General features: G+C 36.4%; 1 protein-coding gene across 3 annotated transcripts in view; it reads left to right on the forward strand.

The window, feature by feature from the left end:
- The window catches only part of NAALADL2 (N-acetylated alpha-linked acidic dipeptidase like 2), a 1467871-nt gene that overhangs the window by 315482 nt on the left and 1127179 nt on the right, over positions 1–25210 (forward strand). For all 3 annotated transcript variants that reach the window (XM_065540193.2, XM_074031421.1, XM_065540194.2), the window contains exon 3: positions 7977–8085. The gene's annotated coding sequence lies outside the window, so the exon portion shown is untranslated. The remainder of the gene's footprint in view (positions 1–7976; positions 8086–25210) is intronic.

The following is a 25210-nucleotide window of genomic DNA, read 5'->3' on the forward strand; positions in this document are numbered from 1 at the left end:
TATAACATTTGGCCTAATTTTCCACTCCTTAAAATTTCAGAGCATTACCCTTAATTACAGTCTGTAACCTTCTTAGCCTTTACTGACTCCTTGTTTCATGCTATTTAGTGACTTACTATCCTTCTAAGTAGGTATTATGTTTCCCCACTATTAATTATTTCTGGGTGAAACATTTTTATCTTTACATGGGTTGGTTGTAACCCTATAAAAATATCATTGTGTATTCTTCCTCTTTGAATTTGTTCTGTATTATGTGTGTGTCAATTTATATATTAATTAATTTGTGGGTTAAATTTGTGAATTTTAAGTTTTTGTATCAGAAATCTAACAGATCATCTGAACAGTGGCCAGTCATTTGCTAAATACATGGGGTAACACCCAGGCCCATATTTTTCATTTATGCTATTACACAGCATGTCCGAACACTTTTCTTATATTTTGTAGATATATGTCAAAATAAAAGAACTTTTAAAAGAGTATTGAATAAAATGTTTATATAAATTTTAGGCATATGAAATTTATGTGTGAAATTTCTATAGAGAACTAATGGATATATTATTTTGTAGAAACGTAACTTTTTTAAGACTAGGAAATAATGTGAAGTTTCTAGAGGCTGTCAGTCAATAGTTTATTCTTATTGACTGACATTTTTTTTTAACCTTTATGTAGAGACTCTTCAATAGGTTAAATAATTTTACTGTTTGTTTCTTGAAATAGCTGCCTAGCTTATACCATTAAAATATAAAACACTGAGGCAAGAGTCTTTTAAGAAGTAGCTTTTTTATCCTTTCCACTTATCAATAACTTTCCATTATTTTTGGTACATTACAATCCTTTCATATCATAGACAAAGCTGCTGGTGTTAGTCTGTATTTTAGAGAAAAACAATGAGGAAGTGAGAATTGATCATAAAGTTTGAACATAATTATTTTCTGAAAATTATATATATTATAACATAATTATAAATTTTTTTCATAGGGAGTGCTAGCTAGTTATTACCATGCAAAAGGCTTGGTGGTGATTATTCCTATTTCTACCTACACACTATCATGAAAAGTGCTACCCACACACTATCATGGAAAGGCAACATTTATGACTTTGAGCTGGGGATATGCATGTTGGAACAAATTCTTGATTATCAGAGTCCCATACTGAGCTGCAGTGCTGCTGCTCCTGTGTCCCTGCTGAGAAGCATTGTGCAAAGGTTTGTCTTGACAGGCAGTCCGATAAAAATCGGAGCTTATCTGCTATATTGCTTTGATATTTCAATCTATTTTTGGGTAGGTTTTACACTTTGGCACTTGGTATATTGTCTTTCCTTTGGGTATGCAGCTGGTGGCATTTTGGCATTTACTAAAAGTGCTATAGCAATTCCCACATCAAGAGAATCCTGTTCCTTCATGTTCTTGCAGAATAAATGCAAGGTGTCTTATTTTAGGATGGGTGAAATGTAATTAATATATTTTCATAACTTAGTATATCTTTAAAGGAAATGGATCTGCCGTAGCCAGGCCAAGTCATCATGGTCAGGTGTTAATAAATGTTTCGCTATTTAATCCAGTGATTCTCAAATTTTAGTGTGAATTAGAATCAGTTGGAGGGCTGCTAAAAACACATTGCTGGGCCCTATCTCAAGAATTTCTGATCTGTAGTCTGGAATGGTGGCTAAGATTTAGAATTTCTAACAAATTTCAATGTGATGCTTATACTGCTAGTCTAAAAACCACCTTTAAGACCCACTGGGTTTTATAACATTATCCAACCACAACGCTTAAGAATGAGACTAGGCCAAGAAAATCTGAGACCCTCACTGGAAAACCACTGATCTCATCTACTAGTTGGCAAACTTATTTTGTAGTAGACCAGAGAGTAAATATTTTAGGTTTGTGGGCCAAATGGCCTCAACTTATTGTTATAGCAGGAAAGCAGCCATAAACAATACATAAATGTATGGTCGTGGTTGTGTCCCATTGAAATTGTATTTATAAAAACAGGCATCAGGCCAAATTTGGCTGATAGACCATAGTTTGCCAATCCCTGATCTAAAAGAGACTTGTATCTTTTCTCACAAACCATATGTATCTTATATATTAACTAGCAATGTTCCCAACTTAGAACTATGATCTGTGGAGGATATATAAGAAGTATAAATCTGATTTTTTGACTCTCTTTAGGATAGTAGAGTTCAGTGTAATATAGTCTTGACACAGTTTGAGAGAAATGAAATGCTTAGGCTGGAATAGATTTTATGAGATAAGCGAATCATGGAAAATAAGTCGAAACTAGGCAAGAGAGCAGAACAAATATCTCAGAAAGGACAGGAGAAAAGATGTGAAGAGAGTACACAGTACATTTTTGAAGGGACGGCGAGGATATCCATTATATGAAAAGGATTGTAGAAATCTATAGAAATGTTGAGTCACAAATATCATTTGTTAACATTTATTGTGCATATTCTATATTTTAACACAATGATAGATCCTGAGGACACAGCTAACATAGTCCTTGCCTTCAAGAGGCTCAGAGGTGGATCAAAATATTAAAGGATCTCAAAACCTTATACGAGTATTTGAAGTTGATATGCTTAACTTATGGTGGGTTTTCAAGAAATGTTTAATTAAAAATGAAATTTATAGGCCGGGCGCGGTGGCTCAAGTCTGTAATCCCAGCACTTTGGGAGGCCGAGACGGGCGGATCACGAGGTCAGGAGATCGAGACCATCCTGGCTAACCTGGTGAAATGCCGTCTTTACTAAAAAATACAAAAAACTAGCCGGACAAGGTGGCAGGCGCCTGTAGTCCCAGCTACTCGGGAGGCTGAGGCAGGAGAATGGCATAAACCCGGGAGGCAGAGCTTGCAGTGAGCTGAGATCCAGCCACTGCACTCCACTCTGGGTGACAGAGCGAAACTCTGTTTCAAAAAAAAAAAAAAAAAAGAAATTTATATGATTAAAAATAGGGAATTTTTATTAGTTATTGATCAGTAAAGTATCTTGAAAAAGACTGTTTTAGAAAAAGGAGATAACCATCCTGTATAAGTTAATAGAATGGTAACCATAAAAAATGTCTATTAATAATATTCTATTAATCCCACAGAAATTTTGCTAAGTCGGACATAGCATGTGTTGCATTGGGGTTTTTCTTTTATATGTGGTGCTTAGGAAAATCCAAAATACACGTATTAATATGTGTATATTAAGCCACTCTCAGAATTAAAGACAATTTCCAAAGAATTATACCATTTTGTCCTTCTAATATGAGAATATACCAATTAAAAGTCTCTGTATAGAGAAAAAACATCTTCCACAGTTGAGTGGCTTTTTATTTATGAGATTTTATTGTTAAAAATTGTATGTATGATCTGGTTGGAGTTTACTATGAAATAAAACATCCAGTGGGAGCTAGTGGTAAATGTTGGTGTGACACTTAAGTGAGATAATCATTAAGTTTCTTCTAGTCTCAGTATTCCGATTTTAGGTAGTGCTTTGTGGACCTTTTGGTCCACAAAGTTAAAAGAACTAATTCAGGCAAGTTTTTCTGCAACCTGAGGAAAAAAAATCACATCTTTAACAATGCATTTCAATATAAGATACTAGAGTTCATTTCATTTAGTAAAGAGAATCCTTAATGTGGGGATAGGAAAAGCAAGGATCAAAGACATTATGTTAGACAAGATGACATAGGACTTTTCATCTATCTACCTCAATCTGTAGGGTTTGATTTTTAATCACATGCAGGAATGCAGATGGCAATATGCCATTTTAATCCAGTTAGATGCCAAGAGAAAGATTAGGAAAAGAGTTCCATGTGGCTTCGCATTTCTTGTGATTTGTAGCTTGAAGACTTCTTTGTGAACATGTCTCTGCTTTTTTTTGTTATGACTCCTTCTGTTACCGAAACACCAGGGGTTTGGTTTGGGTCCTGCTGCTTGCCACACAGAAAGTCAATTACTGACACAAGTATTGTCATGGAAGAAGGATTGAATGGGGTGCTGCAGCTGAGGAAATGGGAGATCAGTCTCAAATCCATCTCTCTGACCTACTAAAATTAGGGGTTTATGTAGCAGGGAAGAAATGTCACTATGTCTGGCAAAACAGGAACTTGGGAGGGTTAAGAGCAATCATGATGAATGAGGAGTCTGGCCTCACTTTCTGGATGTGGTGATCTGGTGAGTTTCAGTTATTTGATACTTTTTGAGAGGTCTGGTGGGGGGTCCTTTCCTGAAGGAGAAACTCAGCTAAAACAAATGTAAGCTTCAAGCTTTAAGACCAGAAAAGTCAATTTTTATATTTATCCAAAAATCCCCAAAACCTGTCTATGGGACTACTGGGTTGGTTTCACTTCTTCATTTTTAGTGTTGAGGGAGGGCAGAAACCCACATTTGTACTAAAATTATCATTAATTTCTTGCATACCCTTACCCATGAATAGAATCTTGAGACACTTAAATATAAGCTGAGAATTAAGTAGTGACTTCCAATCCTCCTCATTCCTTACTTCTTCTATTCTCCACAAATGAGATAATATTAAATGTCCTGAATTATGTGTATGTGTAGGCAGGTATGCACTTGTGTGTGTCCATACTAATGTGGTAATAGCATTCTTGAACTAAATACTTTATTTGAAGCTTGAGCTGCTATAGCAAAATCCCACAGACTGGGTGGATTAAGCAACAGAAATGTATTTCCCCCAGTTCTGGATACTGGGAAGTCCAAGATCAAAGTTCCAGCCAGTTTTCAAGGGCTGTCTTACAGATGGCCTCCTTGTTAAGTTCTTATATGGCAGAGAGAGAGAGTGTGCAAGCTCTCTGGTCTCTTCTTTTTAAATCACTAATCGTGAAAGGATCCATTTCCAAATATTGTAACACTGGAGATTAGGGCTTCAACATAGGAATTTTGGGAAAACACAAACATCTGGTGCATAACATTTGAGGATAGGTAAGTCTAGGATTCATTTAATTCATGTATTAACCTAGTTAGGTTATCCTTATCAAGAGGTTCTTTCTTTGTGAGAAAAGAGAGTTAGATGGCACTTCTAAATTGGTGAATCTACAAGATCTACCATAAGCACCTTTTTCTCTAAAAGCAGAAGGAATTTAAGACAAAAATTCAGAATTATTATTTTATTATGTATTTTGGTAGTTGAGAAATTTATGACACATTATTTCTTATGTAAAGCTTAAGGAAGATGGAGGATACTGAAATGAGGGTGAAAACTAGGAGGAAGTTAACTTAATAGAAGGTTAAGAATTTTTTTCTAGTCACAAGCTTGTACAATACTACAAGTTAATCTTGATAAAAGGAAATAATAGCTTATTTAGGGTTAAGTAATTTTGAAAGGAGAATAAGAACACTTTATAGCTTTCAAGTATCTCAAAACTAAGATAAAATATTACAATAAAGACGGTGAAGCACAAATAAGTAGCTTCATAATTCATAGCATTATTACTTAGTATCACAGCCATTGCCAATATGAAATGTAGAATAACCAATCTTGGCATTAGAAGATATAAAAGGAAAAGACTCAATGTCTTAAAATAGTATATAATTATATCACTCATTTATTGAGCACCTAATACATGCTGGGCAATGTGTGAGGCACATTACATACCATGTCTCTAATTCTCACAGTAGTTCTGCAAGTTTCCTGTTTTCATTCTAATTTTGAGGTGAAGTAATTGAGACTTAGATTCAGAAATTATCCAAGGCCATACAGATATGAAGAACAAAGTTTTCAGTCCTAGATATGCTCTTTCTAATACACATCTCTTCCTGTGTTTAATCGTTTTTTCCCAAAGAGATACTAAGTTACTTCCTTTCCAGTTATGTATTTTCTGTTTCATCTTTTTGTTGTTGTTGTTATTTGTTTGTTTTTGAAGCAGGATCTCACTATGTCACCCAGGCTGGTGTGCAATGGTGGAATCACAGGTCACTGCAACCTCCACCTCACAGGCTCAAGTGATCCTACCATCTCAGCCTCCCAAGTAGCTGGGACCACAGGCATACACCATCATGCCCAGCTAATTTTTAATTTTTATTTTTTGTAGACACAGGGTCCCATGGTTACAGGATTCTTACGGTGATGCTTTTCTGTTTGGAAACCTCTGTGGCCAGCAGCACCTTTGCTCAAGTTTTGCTTGGGCCCACTGGGCTTGTTCTGCCCACTCGGCCTTGCAGGCTGCGCTTGGCTCACACTACTGGCCTGGATCCCATGCCGGCCAAGGATGAACAGAGTGGTGAGGGATGTGTGAGTGAGCGAGCATGGGGTCTGGCCATGCACACTGGCTGCAGTGGGGTGGGCAGCTCCAGGCACTGGCATGGGTGCTGGCTCCCTGTGAGGCGGCAGCTGGACCAGGTGTACTGCAAGCAGCTTCCATGGCTGGCACGAGGGAACACAGTGATGCCTGGAAGCTTGGAGATACCAGGAACCTCAGAGCCCCAAATAGAGTGTCACAGCCCTGGCTCAGGGAGTTCGTAGGTCTAGGAGGGCTACAGCTCTTCTCTCCTTTCTTCTTTCCTTTTTGTTGCCTGCAATGTGGCAAGGAAGGGGCATGCTTCAGCCCTGTTAGTGTTACAGCTCCTTTACCCCTCCCATTCAGTGGGTCCTGAGTTCTTGTCCTGTGTCCAGGTAGAATGAGGTATGAGGACAAATTGAGGGTGAGCGAGGTGAAGAGGAGTTTTATTGAGTGACAGAACAGCTCAGAGAAGACCCACATTGGGTGGCTCCTCTCCAAAGGCAGGGTGTCCCAACAAGTGTTCAGCTGTCAGCAGAGAGGAGACCCTGGAGTGGGTAGCTCCTCTCCGCAGCTGGTTGTCCAATTGTCTCTTCAGCTTTCAGCAGAGAGGAGACCCTGGAGTTCCTCTCTGTAGGCAGGTTGTCCCGTCGTCTCCTTGAGGCTGGCTGAGTCCGGGGTTTTTATGGGCTTCAGTGGGGAGGAAGCGCATACTGATTGGCTCATGGGCGGCCTTTCGTGGGCCTGGAAAAAGCATTGTACTTCCTATTCTGGTCCATCAGCCCAGCCACCAGGCTTCAGGCAATCCTGGCTTGAAGGTGCAGTTTTACTGCGGACCCGTCTCTTTCCACCCAGGAGCCTATCTTCCCTTGTCACCCAGGCTGTTTGTGCTGTGGGTTCCCTGCAGTTCTATGCTGAGCTTCCCTCAGCCCCCTCTCAGGCTTCCTTCTGTGCTTGTTGGTGCCCAAAGTCTGGAGAGGGCCAAGGCAGCAGGGTGATTGTGTGTCAGTGCTGCCCCAAGCTTGGGAACACCAAGTTAGGTTGCTACAATGTTGCAACAGTGAGGCTCAGCCTCAACTTTGCTCCATAATCAAAGCATAGGCAGCAGGTACAGCTGTGCCTGGAATTGCGGGGGTGGGGGGGAGTGGTCCTGCCCTGCCAACTAAAGAAGGTGGAGATTCCACCTGTTCTTGTCTCCTGCCACGCCAGGGAGCATGCAACCCTGGCCACATCTCCCCTACTGAAGCTAGTGTCATGGCAGCAGCCTCTCCAAATGGGCTGCCACTGCCAACACCACTATATTCCCCAGGCAGGTCTCAGACCCCTTGGCTTAAGCACTTCTCCTGCCTTGGCCTCCCAAAATGCTTGGATTACAGGTGTGAGCCACTGTGCCTGGCCTGCTTTATCTTTAATTGTATTTAGTACTGTGTGGCACAAAGTAAGTGTGCAATTTATGCTTGCTGAATTAAGGTGCAAATGTAAACATGGAAAAATGAAAGCAAGGGAGAAAAGTATTTGTGTATTTGTGTATACATTTGTTGTTAAGATAAAATGGTATGCTTTAAAAATAAAAAGTCTATACATTGTTGACTTCCAAAAGAAATGAAAAATTTCTGTCTGCTTACAATAAAAGGAACTGATCAAGTTATGCTAAGAAGCATTAATCAAAGAACAAAATTCAAGAGACAATAGATAAATTATCTCATGCAGCTCCCAATTTAACTCTGGTTTTTGATTTATGAACAGGAAATGAGCTTTGACTATTAGGCACCTGGATGAAGAGCCCTGGGTTCAGATTGTCAGTCTCCTGTAACCTGAAGAAGCCCTCCAGTTGCACTAGGAACGTTCAATTGAAGTAAGACCTAATTATTTTAATTAGATTGTAAGACTTTCATTCTTGAATCAACTTTTAATAAGGTGACTTGATGTATTTCCATAGTGTGCCAATAGCTGCTAATTTTGAAAAAAGAAGAATGCAAGCATTATTCTATGGCAAAGTTTTATGTATTCCAATTTTTATTCATCTTTTATTTCATGGGTTTAAGCCCATTTTCTTTGGATAGCATTATAAAAATACTTTAATTTCTGTGTGGCTGTTGAAATTGGTGCAGTATTCTTGTCTTGGTGTGTATCAATTCTCTGTCTGTAATTGTGAATGTTATAACTAATCAAATTAAGTCTTGTTTTTGGTTTAAGTCAGTCCAGTGATTTTTATTTAAAAATAACAACAATGCAGTTGAGACAACATGGCTTGCATAACTTCTTTATTTCAAGTTCATATAGATTCGTTGACCTTTTGGAACGCTTCTCAGTACGTGACCATACATAGACTGTGAACTTCTGTTCATACATTATGGCTTAATATGTATAAAACTTTAGATGATGTGGATAATGGAAAGGCACAAAATAATAGCACAGAACCAAGAGCTGGAACATTTGAGCAGAGCCAGTATAACCACCAACACACTTCAGGAATATAGAAGAATCTTTTAACTTTTCTTAGTCATCCCTTGCTTTCAAATGTAAGAAGTTAGATTGAATAAGGGAAAGTTGACCAATTCCTGTGCCTTGGAGTGTCAGGCAAGTAATGCAGATTTATGAAGTGGCTGGGTGTGGGACAATAAAAACTGGTAGGCCTATGGGGAAAGAGACTGTACCTCTTAAAAAAGCCATTAAGATTCAAGTGTTTTAAAATGGTCAAAGAAATAAATTGGGGAGGAGCCCTGGAAAAGCGTAGAGGGAGGAGAAGGGTTGAATTTGGCCTTAAGATTGAATTAATTTCTAAGGTTATTTTCCACTCAAAATATGACTATAGAATTATGTTACTATGTAAACAGTTATAATATTGCCTAGCATTTGTTGAGCTCCATTTCTGTTACTTTCTAAGTAATTAAAACTAAATAAGTAAAAATTAAACAGTTTTGGCTTGCATTTCTCTGAATTTTACAGTACATTGGGGAAAAATGATTTTTTGACCATAAAATCCAATACTTACATGATGCATCGGTTTAATCTTTTTCTGAGGCTTAAAAAATTATTTATCTAGAATGAGAACTTCAAATCTAGGACTGCCATCCAAGAATAAAACTACCCTGTAAATTACTGGTTAGCAGCTTATTTCTTAATTTGTATTTTCTTTTTATCAACATTCTAATGAAAATATTTCTTCATATGGGAAAAAATCAAATTGGTAGCTTAAAGAGATATATTTTCTAGCATAATATTCTAACTTCATCAACTCTTATACTTTTATTTTCCTTTATTTTCTTTTTTACAACAGTGGAATATATTCATTTTTTTTTAACATTTTACTGCCTCTCAAACCTATATTTTACTATAAAATAAGTACATTTTATCAGATGGTAATGGCAATTAGGCAACAGGCTTAGTGGAAGATGGGAAGTTGGCCAAGACAGTATACTCTTAGAATCTTGTCTAATGTTTTGGCTCAGTTTTAATCAGAATTTATGTCTACAAGAAAATTGAACGAAGATTTTAGGGACTCACATCAGTTATTATAATGATAAAAAGATAATTATTAGGAGCTAGGATCTCTATGGTTTCATTTGGGCCCTTCCATGTCTTCTTTTTTCTTACGTTTATTACTCATAGAGCTTTTCAGTTCATGATCGTATGTAGACAGATTTGAGTTACTTCAAGTATGATCATTTTGAGAATTGAGTATATTATATAAAGCATGCAATGTCTTTTAGGTGGGTTTTTCTATGTGTTAGTAGAAGCTGTTACTGACTTATATATTCCCAAAATAACATTTTAAGAGGCTTTTGCTTTGGATGTTATAGTCTAGCCATGTTGTAATGATTTTGAATAGTTGCTATCCAGTTCTTTGATAGCCAAGCCAACCAGAAGAACTTCAATATTAATGCCAAATTTATCAGAAGTGGTTACATCTATTTCTTGATTGACTTACATCATGTATTAGCTAAAAGTATTAGCTCTTTTTAAATAAACATTCATTCTGTCTTCCAAAGACTCCACACATTGTGAAAAATAAGAATAAACACATAAATGAAATGTTAGAAGTTAAAGTAAAGCTATTTAAGGAGGCTTTCTAGTGATGCCAACTTGTATCTTATTACCTTGTTTTATAAAAGCATTTTGTAAAAACAAAACAAAACAACCCAAAAAATACCAGTGTGATTTAAGAATTTTCTTTAAGAAATACATTCATAAGTTGATTTTCAATATTTTGTTAAAACATAATGCCTGTGGGCAAGGTGGACATGTAAGCAGCAAACCTAATTTTTTTTTTTTTTTAAATTGCCTTCTGAGGCTTAGAGAATTAAGGAATGCCTAACCCATTGAACCCATTGTTGAGCTCACTGATTCCCAACATGAAAGCAAAGTAACACAAGCATCTAGATTGAGTTAGTTAATTTTACCTTTCTTGTCTGTACTCCTTATTGGTGATTGTAAAACTAAAAAGCCTCAGACCTGAATTCCTTTCATGCTATGAAAAATCTTCTGATATCCACTTAACATAAGTTCACCTTTAGCATTTGACATTTATTAGTCATGGCTTTCAAATGAAGTGTTTAATTAAAATCAAAGTGCCGTTGTTTTTAATAATCCATAAAGAATGAGTAGGAATTAAATTTAGAAAAATATGACAGTGGCTTTAAGAGTACTGTAGCTCCTGTGTGAATATTGCAGTTGTCTGAAAAATTTCATAAAATACTCTTAATTATCAAAATCTAATTTAAAGTTTAATGAGGCAGTAAAGTTGAGATATTCACAAAGAAAACAGAATAATAATGGCAAAAATTTATCCATAACTAAGTATAATCTAAGTAAACATTTCTGGTCAATTAGCTTTCATTGTGCTAAACAGTGACAAACTACAAAGGTAATTAGAAATCACATATTAGTGAGTGTCTAGATGCTGGGGCTACTTGGAGCCATTTTATGCTGCCAGAGATATTCTACCACTTCTTGAATCTCTTTAAACTAGGGTAGATAAAATTATAGGAATTTTTATTTTTCATGAAAAAGTTCTCACTAAACTATCCAATAAATTTGATTTATGTCAGAATTTACTGTTTGCTGTTTTATTTTCCTTAAGAAGTAGACTTTGCTTTGGGTTCAAAACCAGTAAATAAATTAGAACAGTTAAATGGTCTAACAGTGATAATTCAATAGGAAAATAAAATCTGGTTTCATATGCAATCATATAGCACCCATGATCTGTACATTTCTGAACCAATGGATTTAAAAAAGAGTCTTACTGATATTCTAAGTCCTATCCAATGGAGAAATACAGAAGAAAACTGATGGAAAATGTCTTGAGGTACTTTTCATATTGTCCTTAAGTTCATCCCTCCCTCAATGTAATTTTACCTAAATAATGTTTTCTGAATTGAATTCACTCATCATGAGATTGACTTTATTAGGAAGACTCAGTCTATTTGTTTAAAATGCATTTTGATAAAATCGTTGAAATATTTTTGGCTTCAGTTACATAATGCACTTAAATAATATAAAAAACAAACAACTTAATTAGCTAAAATAAATATTTAAATGTAATATACTATTTCAGGTAGAAATGGTAATTGTTGTATTATTATAACCTATCCTTGAAACTGAAATTATATTGTTCCTTTTTACATTTTTTAAGAATCTTGTGTCCCTCTCAGAGGGCAAGCTTGTAACAGTTTTCTTTCTAAAGATATAAAAGAAAAAATCAACATTCATATAGTGAATAAAAAGCCATAAAGAGCTAAATAATATTTTAAAGGGAAAAAACTCCAACTCATTAACTTTTTAGCTTTATATAAATTGTTAGCTGCCTTTTGCCTAATTTTGTAAGTTTTTGAAGTTCTTTGCATGTAGCTCTTGCAATAAATTTCAAAGATACCAACTTTTAATCATATTAATCAGTTTGACAGCAATTTATTTAGTACTTGATGCTGAAAACTATCTTTACACAAGTGGTTTCCATTTCCTTATATAACTAGAATAAATCTGTAATATTTCATTTGCAAATATGACATATGGTCTCTTATTAACTTACATGGAATGAATTTTATCCTTTTTGTGTATGAACTGCCTTCTTGTCCTTGGAACATGTTTTTATATTATTCTTTCCAAAAGAACTGTTTGTAAAATTGATTTTTTTAAAACTGAATGTTCACCTTTTAATTCAAAGTGGTACTGCTGTAAAACTCACTCTTATTTCTCTCTTTCATAATAAAATATTTCTACTATGGGTAACATACTAACATTTTAAACAAAATTCTTTAAAATTTCTCAAGGACCATTTAATAAAAATATTTAGGGTGAGTCTGTTATGTGTTAAGATACTATTTTAGGTAGTGGGAGAATGAAGATAAATATACTACCATACTTTTCCTCAGCATGTTCACTGTCTAGTGGGGGATACAAAAACATTACAATACAGAGTCATATTGTAATGGTAAATAACTGGGAATAAAAAAATTCTTAGGTAAGATGATTGTTTTTTTATTATTATTAGGTAAGATGATCAGTTTATTTCCAGCCCAGATGAGTCATGGGCTTCAGGTCAAATACTAGGGTGATCAGTTTTTTAGAGCCAACCTAGTACCTATCCATATCATGCCAGACCAAAAAAGTCAAAATATAAAAAAAGTATAATAAATAATCATATGCATATGTGATACTTTAACATTTAAAACACAAAAAAGAATATTTAGTGAAAGAATGTGTTATTTCATATTATTTACTTTTCTGTTACATAATTGCTACTATTTAAACAAAATTACAGCAGGATATTTAAAAGTGGCACCTATTAGTAATTAACAGGAGGACTAAACAAATGATATGTGTGAGAAAAATATAACAATATTTTAATGATGTTTCTGTTCTTTAATACATTTAAATATTTAAAACTTTTATTAGATACTTAAATTTTGTAGGGCATATTATGAATTTGTAAGATAGACAAATATGAGAATATAAAGCAAGAATGTAAATACAAAAGGACTAATATTTAATACAAAGTAACAATGATTTTTTTTTTTTTTTTCTATCTCATGATACAGTAGGATATTTTTACTCTTTGTGTTTCTCTGAACTGCCTGTAGCTTCTGGGTCGTGCTTTTTTTTTTCTATGTAATAGTAAAGGTGAATAGAGTCAAATATGTAATTCACTTTTATTTGTAGCTCTGTTCTTATCAAGCCCACATTCACTAATTCCTGGTACCAATCTGATGTGATAACATCAAAGTAAATATCCTATCAATGAAATAAGTTGACTACTTAGGATTTTGCTTCCTAGAAGTGGCAAATGTTTAGACTGGTTGGAATTAGAATCCAGATCTGTCTATCCACTTTGTATCTACAGTCTTCTCTCAGTAGACTAGCTGTTTCTCAACCAGGTCTTTTGTTTCTGTAAATTTATCATATGGACAATCCCTGTCTAAAATATCCATCATTTAAATGTCTCCAGAGCACATTTTATACCATTGTAAGTTAAACCTCTCTGTTTATGAGAAAATAGTCTTAAAGCACACAAGTCATTTGAACTTGTAAAATCAAATTGGATTCCAAATAAAATAGTTTTGGTAAATAAATAATGAGAAAGTGTTCTAACTTGGCTATACTTTTCTGGTAACAATTTTGAAGTTTTGAATCAGAATATGTGCTTTTGCCACAATTTAACCTCAAACAACTCAGATGTCATTAGTTCTTTTTTTTCTAGATTCCATTATTAAATATTTATTAAACTGTTTTAGAGAAACAGCATATAATGTCTATTTTATTTTAATATTTTTCTTCATTATTATCCTCAATGTATTTCCAAATTAGAATAGAATATTATTTTTACTTTCATACTCTGAAGGTGAATTATGACTGGCCAACGTTTTAACACCTTTTCTACCGCCAGTAATAAGAATAACCATCTTACAGGTACATGTCTAAGGAACATATATTTTTTCATTTCTATAAATTTAGAATCTAATCATGTGCTTCTGCACATTTTGAGGAAATTGAAAAATGTATAAAAGCTTTCATTATGTAATTCTCAATATCACAGGTAGACAAATCACTCCAGTTTTAGCCGTGTTGTATACAAGAAATGCAGGGTATTTAGCAGGAGATATTTTTTGCATTTTCTTTGGTCAGAAGTTTATATATTGATTAGGTTTGTCAAAATTTATACTCACACTGTCTGCCAAACATGCAGATAGATGAGTGTGGTAGGCAGAATAGTGGCCTCATAATGACGTTCAAGTTCTAATCCTTGGAACCTGTGAATATATTATGTTACATGACAAATGGAGATTAAGGTAGCAGATGGAATTAAAGTTGCTAATCAGATGACTATAAAATAGGAGATAATAGCCTGGATGATTCAGGTGGGCCCAATGTAATTATAGTGTCCCTTAAAGAGGGAAAGAGAAGACTTATGTCAAGGTGATGTGATATATGAGACTCAAGCAGCCATTGATTGCTCTGAAGATTAAGAAGGCCACTAGCATTACATAATGGTAAAGGGATCAATTCAACAAGAAGGGCTAACAATCCTAAGTATCTATGCACCCAACACAGGAGCACCCAGATTCATAAAACAAGTTCTTAGAGACCTACAAAGAGACTTAGACTCCCACACAAAATAGCGGGAGATTTTAACAGCTCACTGTCAATATTAGGCAGATCATTGAGACAGAAAATTAACAAGGATATTCAGAACTTGAACTCAGCTCTGGATCAAGTGGACCTGATAGATATCTACAGAACTCTCCACCGCAAAAACAACAGAATATACATTCTTCTCGGTGCCACATGGCACTTTCTCTAAAATTGGTCACATAATTGGAAGTAAAACACTCCTCAGCAAATGCAAAAGAACTGAAATCTGACAAATAATCTGTCCGACCACAGTGCAATCAATTTAGAAGTCAAGATTAAGAAACTCACTCAAAACCACACAACTACATGGAAACTGAACAGCCTGTCCCTGAATGACTCCTAGGTAAATAATGAAATTAAGGCAGACATAAATAAGTTCTTTGAAACCAATGAGAACAAAGATACAATGTACCAGAATCTCGGGGACACAGCTAAAGCAGTGTTAACAGGGAAATTTATAGCACTTAATACCCACATCAGAAAGCTAGAAAGATCTCAAATCACCACCCTAACATCGCAACTAAAAGAACTAGAGAATAAAGAGCAAACAAATCCAAAAGCTAGCAGAAGACAAGAAATTACTAAGATCAGAGTGGAACTGGAGGAGATAGAGACATGAAAAACCCTTCAAAAAATCAATGAATTCAGGAGCTGGTTTTTTGAAAAAATTAATAAAATAGATCACAAGCTAGACTAATAAAGAAGAAGGAAGAATCAAATAGACACAATAAAAAGTGATAAAGGGCATATCACCACTGACCACACAGAAGTACAAACAACCATCACAGAATACTATAGACACCTCTACACAAATAAACTAGAAGATCTAGATAAAACTGATAAATTCCTGGACACATACACCCTTCCAAGAGTAAACCAGGAGGGAGTCGAATCCCTGAATAGATCAATAAGTTCTGAAACTGAGGCAGTAATAAACAGCTTACCAACCAAAAAATCCCAGGACCAGATGGATTTGCAGCAGAATTCTACCAGAGGTACAAAGAGGAGCTGGTACCATTCCTTCTGAAACTATTCCAAACAACTGAATATGAGAGACTTCTTTTTAGCGTATCTTATGATGGCAGCAGCATCCTGACACCCAAACCTGGTAGAGATACAACAACAAAAAGAAAACCTCAGGCCATTATCCCTGATGAACATTGATGTGAAAATACTCAGTAAAATACAGGCAAACCGAATCCAGCAGTGCATCAAAAAGCTTATCCAATAGGATCAAGTCAACTTCACCCCTGGGATGCAAGGCTGGTTCAACATACGCAAATTAATAAACATAAGTCATAACAGAAACAGAACTAAAGACAAAAACCACATAATTATCTCAAAGGCCTTTGATAAAATTCAACCTCCCTTCATGTTAAAAACTCTCAATAAACTAGATATTGACGGAACATATCTCAAAATAATAAGAGTCATTTATGACTAACCCACAACCAATATCATACTGAATGGGCAAAAGCTGGAAGCATTCTCCTTGAAAACCAGCACCAGACAGGGATGCCCTCTCTTACCACTCCTATTCAACATAGTATTGGAAGTACTGGCCAGCACAATCAGGTAAGAGAAGGAAATAAAGGGTATTCAAATAGAAAGAAAGGAAGTTGAATTGTCTCTGTTTGCAGATGACCTTATCTTATATCTAGAAAATCCCATTGTTTCAGCACAGGAAACTGGTCTTAAGCTGATAAGCAACTTCAACAAAGTCTCAGGATACAAAATCAATGTACCCAAATCACAAGCATTCTTATACACCAACAATAAACAAGCAAAGAACCAAATCATGAATGAACTCCCATTCACAATTGCTACAAAGAGAATAAAATACCTAGGAATATGGCTAACAAGGGATGTCAAGGATGTCTTCAAGGAGTACTACAAACCACTGCTCAAGTAATTAAAAGAGAACACAAACAAATGAAAAAACATTCCATGCTCATGGGTAAGAAGAATCAATATTGTGAAAATGGACATACTGCACAAAGTAATTTATAGATTCAATGCTATTCCCATTAAACTACTATTGACTTTCTTCATAGAATTAGAAAAAAAAAGTTTTAAAATTTATATAAAACCAAAAAAGAGTTGGTATAGCTAAGACAATCGTAAGCAAAAAGAACAGAGCTGGAGGTAGCACAGTACCTGACTTCAAACTGTACTACAAGGCTACAATAACCAAAGCAGCATGAAACTGGTATAAAAGCCACATAGACCAATGGAACAAAATACAGATCTCAGAAATAAGGCCACCCATCTACAACGCTTTGATCTTTGACAAATCTGACAAAAACAAGCAAAGGGAAAGGATTCCCCATTTAATAAATGGTGCTGGGAAAACTGGCTAGCCATATGCAGAAAACAGAAATTGGACCCTTACAGCTTATACAAAAATTAACTTAAGATGGGTTAAAGACTTAAGTGTAAAACCTAAAACTATAAAAACCCTACAAGAAATCTAGGCAGTACCATTTAGGACACAGCATGGGCAAAGATTTCATGAGAAAAACAACAGAAGCAATTGCAACAAAAGCGAAAATTGACAAATAGGATCTAATTAAACTAAAGCACTTCTGCATTGCAAACAAAACTATCATCAGAATGAAAAGAAAACCTACAGAATGAGAGAAAAGTTTTGCGATCTATCCATCTAACAAAAGCCTAATATCCAGAATCTACAAGGAACGTAAACAAATTTACAAGAAAAGACCAAACAACCCGAATTGAGTGTGGGCAAAGGACATGAACACACACTTCTCAAGGAATACATTTATGTGGCCAAAAAACATATGAAGAAAAGCTCTACATCACTGTTCATCAGAGAAATGCAAATCAATACCACAGTGAGATAACATCTCATGCCAGTCAGAATGGTGATTATTAGAAAGTCGAGACCAGCCTTATCAACATAGTGAAACCCTGTCTCTACTAAAAGTATAAAAATTATCCAGATGTGGTGGTATGTGCCTGTAATCCCAGCTACTCAGGAGGCTGAGGCAGGAGAATCGCTTGAACCTGCATCTGGGAGGTAGAGGTTGCAACGAGCCGAGATTGGGCCATTGCACTCCAGCCTGGGCAACAGACTGAGACTCCATCTCAACAACAACAACAAAAAAAGTCAAGAAACAACAGATGCTGGTGAGGCTGTGGAGAAATAGGAACACATTTACACTGTTGGTGGGAATGTAAATTAGTTCAACCATTGTGGAAGACAGTGTGGTGATTCCTCAAAGATTTTGAACCAGGAATACCATTTAACCTAGCAATTCCATTATAGGGTATATAATATTCCCAAAAAATGTTAAATCATTCTATTATAAAGATACATGCATGTGCATGTTCATTTTCATTGCAGCACTATTCACAACAGCAAAGACATAGACTCAACCCAAATGCCCAACAATTATGCATTGGATGAAGAAAATGTGGCACATGTACACCATTGAATACTATGTGGCCTCGAAAGGGAACAAGGGCATGTCCTTTGCAAGGACATGGATGGAGCTGGAAGCCATTGTCCTCAGCAAACTAACGCAGGAACAGAAAACCAAACACCACATGTTCTCACTTATAAGTGGGAACCCAACAATGAAAACAAGTGGACACAGCGAGGGGAACAACACACACCTGGGCCTGTCATGGGGGTTGGAGGAGGGAGAGCATCAGGATAAATGACTAATGCATGCAGGGCATAATACCTAGGTGATGGGTTGGTAGGTGCAGCAAACCGTTATGGCACATGGTTACCTATGTAAAGAACCTGTACGTCCTGCACATGTATCCTAGAACTTAAAAATAAATTACATTTTTTTTTTTTTAAAGGAGGCCACTAGAAGGTGGCCTCTACAAGCTAGAAAGTCAAAAAAAAACAATTCTCACCCTGGATGCTCTAGAAAGGAACTTAGCTCTTCTGGTATCTTTCTTTTTAGCCTTGACACCTTGGTTTTAACCAAGTGAGATCCATTTCAAACCTCTGAACCCCAGGACTGTAAGAGAATAAATTCATGTTGTTTTAAGCCACTACATTTGTGGCGATTTGTTACAGTAGCACCAGGAAACTAATACAATGAGCAAGTCTAGTTATTATTTGGAAAGATGCCAGCATTGTTTTGTCTTTTCTGTAGTTTCATAAAATGTTGCAAAAATCTAGAAGATGATACAAAACTCAATCTTGATATCAGAGCCCCTAAGAACCAGGGGGAGCATTTTTTCATTATTGTGATATCCCTTGATATAGTGTAAAAAGCATGATTGTTAACAAGGTTTGACTAAATCAGGTCTACATTGCAATAAGCCAACACATCTATTACCAAAATTTTCTTATTTGCTTTCCTACATGGTTGTAACCCCTGAATTAGTAAATGCAACTTTATTCATTTTTATTAAAAATAAGTGGAGTGTAGCATGCATATTTGTTCTTAAGGTATGCCCATAAACTACTTCATTGGCTGTTTTCAAAAATATTGGTGTCTTCGATGGAAATAATAATAATAAACAACCTTTGGCTAATTTGGAAAACTTGCCTGTTTCATCCAGGACTTATAACATTTAGTCTCCCTGTATGCTTTCACATCCCCTCTTCCACCATGCCTAATCCCAATTTCCTCTCTGCCTATTGTGTAGGATGCTTTGTTGTGGTTATTTGCCTCTCTAAACCAGTTACATGTATCTTTCCATATGTCATTAAAATAATACAGTTGCTTGGGTGATGCTAACATCTGTTTTGTAATCATTTTCATTTTCATTATTTGAACTCTTAAAAAACATAGCCACAATATTCACAATGTTAAACTAGCATTACCTCAAGACAAAGCACATAGTAAATCCACAGGCAATGTCTAAAATGATTGTTAATGCTTATGATTAGAATGCACTTAGTTGAATACATAAATCACATCATTCACAATGATGCAACAATGGATTTTCCATTTCTAAGAACTGCAAATTATGGTTGCCAATGATAGTAGTTAGGGGAAAAAACAGCAAAAAAGTGGATAATCTATGACATATTCATTTGAAGCTAAGTAAAATAGAATGTTGCTTTTAGCCTCCACACTTGGGCTGTCATATGGGTTTTGCAATTTTCCCTTAAGGTTCTGCATCCATTGCTGAAAATTGTAATATTTTGCATTTTGAGGCTGGGTTTCCCAGGATGTAGGAATGTTAGTGCTAAGATCTGGACAATGCCATATAATCCTCATCCTTAGACTGGTAGATAGCTTTAGATATAATTGGCACTCAACATACCTAAGACATAATTTTCTTTCCCATATCTCTGCTTAAAATATATTTTCTGTCTTGCCATAGTGCACTAAGTTGATCAAACCAGAAACATAGCAATCATTATATTAATGTCTCTTTCTCTAAACCCCTTTTCCAGAAATTCATGAAGTCCTATGAAATTTTTTAAATTCTTTTTTAGTTTTCATTTTATTTTCTGAACATGGACTGCCTTCCCTTCTTTCCACCATGTCTCCAGTCTTTCCAGTTTTTGCCCAAGCTAAAGCAGTAATTACTATTGTTAGTTTTATATGCATCTTTAAGGACATACATGCAAATACAGACTTTTAAAATTTTGTCCCACTTGACAATAATCACTGCTATTTATAAAAGACAAGAATGGGCACTATATAGTAGTAAGAGATCTTTAGCAACTCTAAATTTTATCTGAGCAAATATTGCCAGCCTGTTGTCCTAAAGTTAGGAAAATTACCTTGGATTAGGTCCTGGTTCTGCTCTTTGGATGTAGCTTCCCAGTTGTTGTGCACCATCGATCTTGGCTTTATTCTCTTGAAAGATATTTCATTTCTCTTCTCCTTCTCCCTTTTTATTTTTTATTTATTTATTTTTTTGAGACAGACTCCTGCTCTGTTGCCCGGGCTGGTGTGCAGTGGTGCGATCTCCGCTTACTGTAACTTTCATCTCCCGGGGGGTTCAAGTGATTCTCCTGCTTCAGTCTCCTGAGTAGCTGGGATTCAAGGCGTGCACCACCATACCTGGCTAATTTTTGTATTTTTAGTAGAGACAGGGTTTCACCATGTTGGCCAGGCTGGTCTCGAACTCCTGACCTCTGGTGATCCACCTCGGCCTCTCAAAATGCTGGGATTACAGGTGTGAGCCACCTCGCCTGGCCTATTATTCTTCTTAATTACTTAAATAAAGCATTGAAAAGTATCCACTTGTTGCTGTCTTGGCAGCTTTGTCAATCTACTTCCTGACAATAGCAAGTTAGGAGCTTAGAGATTGTTCCTATATCTCATACAGCTTCAGTCACTTTGCAAATATAGCTCTCTCAAAACCTTTGTTTTTTCCTCAGTATGTTTGATTCCAGTCAGCCCCATATTCCAATTGTATGCATATACTCACATATATATTCTATGAGTACAATTATATTTTTATGTTGTCTTCAATTAGTAATAATTGTACCTCTTCCTTTCTATAATATATAATTTTTAAATCTTATTTATTTGTTTTTGGCTGGTATCTCCAGGAGAGTGTCAAATAATAGTGACGATAGTGTACTTTTGCCTTATTTCTGGTTTTGTTGGCAGTGCTTCTAGTGTTGCCCCATTAAGCACAATAGCAAATTTTGGGCTAATCCAGATATGTTATCATGCTGCTATAAAGACACATGCACACGTATGTTCATTGCGGCACTATTCACAATAGTAAAGACTTGGAATCAACCCAAATGTCCATCAGTGGCAGACTGGATTAAGAAAATGTGGCATATATACACCATGGAATACTATGCAGCCATAAAAAAGGATGAGTTTGTGTCCTTTGTAGGGACACAGATGCAGCTGGAAACCATCATTCTCAGCAAACTATCGCAAGAACAGAAAACCAAACACCGTATGTTCTCACTCATAGGTGGGAACTGAACAATGAGATCACTTGGACTCGGGAAGGGGAACATCACACACCGGGGCCTATCATGGAGAGGGGGGAGTGGGGAGGGATTGCATTGGGAGTTATACCTGATGTAAATGATGAGTTGATGGGTGCTGATGAGTTGATGGGTGCAGCACAGCAACATGGCACAAGTATACATATGTAACAAACCTGCACGTTATGCACATGTACCCTAGAACTTAAAGTATAATAATAAAAACAAATAAAAAAAAAAGAAAGAAACAGTAGATGCTGGCGAGGCTGTGGAGAAATAGGAGTGCTTTTACACTGTTGATGGGAATGTAAATTATTTCAACCATTGTGTAAGATGGTATGGCAATTCCACAAGGATGTAGAACCTGAAATACCATTTGACCCAGCAATCTCATTACTGGGTATACACCCAAAGGAATAGAAATCACTCTAATATAAAGACACATGCACATTTAGTTTATTGCAGTACTATTTACAATAGCAAAGACATGGAATCAATCAAATGCCCGTTGATGATAGACTGGGTAAAGCATATGTGGTACATATACACCATGGAATACTACACAACCATTAAAAAGGAATGAGCTCATATCTTTCGCAAGGACATGGATGAAGCTGAAAGCCATTACCCTCAGCAAACAGAACATCATCTTCAGCAAACAGGAATAGAAAACCAAACACCAGATGTTCTCACTCGTAAGTGGGGGTTGATCAATGAGAACACATGGACATAGGGAGGGGAACAACACACACCAGGGCCTGTTTGGGGTGGGGGGCGAAGGGAGGGACCTAAGAGGATGGATCAATAGATGCAGCAAACCACCATGGCACACGTATACCTATGTAACAAACCTGCACATTCTGCACGTGTATCCTGGAACTTAAAGTAAAATTTAAAAAAATTAAAAATAAATAAATTAAGAGATATTCTGTATCTTAAACTGCCTTAGATATGGAAAGTGAGTTAGAAGTCATGACCAAGTATTATGGTGACTCAAGTCAGGATTTGGCCATCAGACTTCGATTTTTCTTTTCTGGTATATTTAAATAATGTCCTTGCAGTTTTCCCATCTGTTTCAATCTTAGGGACATTGTAATCAATTAGTCACTCTCAGAGATCCCTGAAGGTCAGAACTCTGCTGCCCTGTGTGACAAATGTCTTTATTTTGTCTTTGACAATTAAGTGATGTCACTTGGTCTCTGCTTCTCTAGGAATCCTATTATTCTCTTTGAAATCAGGAGCCTGTCTCAATTACTGTATTTCCCATTGTTATATCTGGCTGACTAAGATGTAGAACCATAGAGATTTTCAAGGATGAAAGTGCTGCCTTTAGAAATATATTTGGCAATGAATAGTGGAGAAATTGTCTCCTGGGTCTTCTTGGTGGATGGCTAGGTATATCATAGGTTAATCCACACCAACATTCCCATCTTCATAAACTTTGAATTCATTCCTGCTCATCATTGCAGTGAGGCACTAACAGCTCCTCCTTATTAAACATATCCCACCATTAAGTCCTAATTTCAGTCCACCAATCAAGTAGGACATCAGAACCACTTCCAGTGCAGAAGCCAATTCATTAAATTCAGATTACTGAGTAACTGCACTCATATAAATGCATTTTGCTTTATCTGGTGTTATATTCCACCTTCCTTGGTTTAATAACTATAGAATTAACTACAAAACACTTATCCCAGGGTTTTGCTGACAGATACAACATGACGTTGCAATTCTTTGGAGTATAATCTCTTTCCTCTTGGGCCAAGCTGTGTAACTGACACGTGGAGAATATCCTTACAAGGAATCGGCCCCAGGTGAGGTTATCACAGAGTTTTCAAGCAAAGGAAGACTGGCCTTTTCAGACACAGGAGTGAAAGCTACTTCCGTTGGTCAGGGAGGTTCAACCTGCCTCAGGGATTTGAGATGCTCTGTTTCATTTGAGTCCAACAAGATATCCTCATTCAGAATTGTAGTGGCATGTTGTTTTTAAATCAATGTCCTAATGCTCACATGTGAAACTTGAGGAGGATATAAATTTAACTGATATTTGATTCTGTAACCTGCATAACTAAATTTAGTATTTGATTTTGTGACAATATAATCAATAAGATATCTCTATTAAAAAATATAAAGGAAATTCCCATCTAATCCTATTTTATTGTGTATTTTAGTCCAAAATGATTATTAAATTTTGACAGATTTTCAGCATATATGAAAAGAAATATTTTTGCTGAAGTCTATTAATATTAAAAAAGTATTAATGTAGCTGGGCGCAGTGGCTCACTCCTGTAATTCCAGCACTTTGGAAGGCCGAGGTGGGTGGATCACGAGGTCAGGAGATCGAGACCATCCTGACTAACACAGTGAAACCCTGCCTCTACTAAAAATACAAAAAATTAGCCAGGCGTGGTGGCGGGCGCCTGTAGTCCCAGCTACTGGGGAGGCTGAGGCAGGAGAATGGCCTGAACCCAGGCGGCAGAGCTTGCAGTGAGCCCATATCGCGCCACTGCACTCCAGCCTGGGTGATAGGGCAAGACTCCATCTCAAAAAAAAAAAAAAGTCTTAATGTAAATTAATATCATAAAAGTTTATGGCCAGGCGTGGTGGCTCATGCCTGTAATCCCAGCACTTTGGGAGGCCGTGGCGGGTAGATTACCTGACGTCAGGAGTAATGACCAACATGGTGAAACCCTGTCTCTACTAAAAATACAAAAATTAGCCAGGCATGGTGGCACACGCCTGTAATCCCAGCAACTCAGGAGGCTGATTCAGAAGAATTGCTTGAGCCGAGGAGACGGAGGTTGCAGTGAACTGAGATCGTGCCACTGCACTCCAGCCTGGCTGACAGAGCGAGACTCTGTCTCAGATAAATAAATAAATAAATAAATAAATAAATAAATAAATAAATAAATAAAAATAAAAAAATATATAAAAAAGTTTATCAGTGGATTTCCTAGTATTGGAAATTCATTAATTCTTGGAGTAAAGCTCACTTGATCATGACGCATATATAATTCCTTTCATGCACGCTTACATTGTGTTTGCTAATAATATTTGACTTAGGATATTTCCTTTGCTATTCATAAGTGATATTGACTTTAGAGATTACGTATGTGTGTATGTGCAATTTTATTGTACGAGGAGGTTTTCTTCTTTAATTCATATTCTGGGAAAGATTTTAGAAGCGCGCTGAAACTGCTAGATCTTTAAAGGTTTTTTTTTTTTTTTTTTTTTTTTTTTTTGAGACAGAGTCTCACTCTGTCGCCCAGGCTGGAGTGCAGTGGCGCGATCTCCACTCACTGCAAGCTCCGCCTCCCGGGTTCACGCCATTCTCCTGCCTCAGCCTCCTGAGTAGCGGGGACTACAGGCGCCCACCACCATGCCCGGCTAATTCTTTTTGTATTTTTAGTAGAGACGGGGTTTCACCATGTTAGCCAGGATGGTCTCA

Source organism: Macaca fascicularis, chromosome 2 (assembly GCF_037993035.2).
Source record: "Macaca fascicularis isolate 582-1 chromosome 2, T2T-MFA8v1.1".
Lineage (NCBI taxonomy): Eukaryota > Metazoa > Chordata > Mammalia > Primates > Cercopithecidae > Macaca > Macaca fascicularis.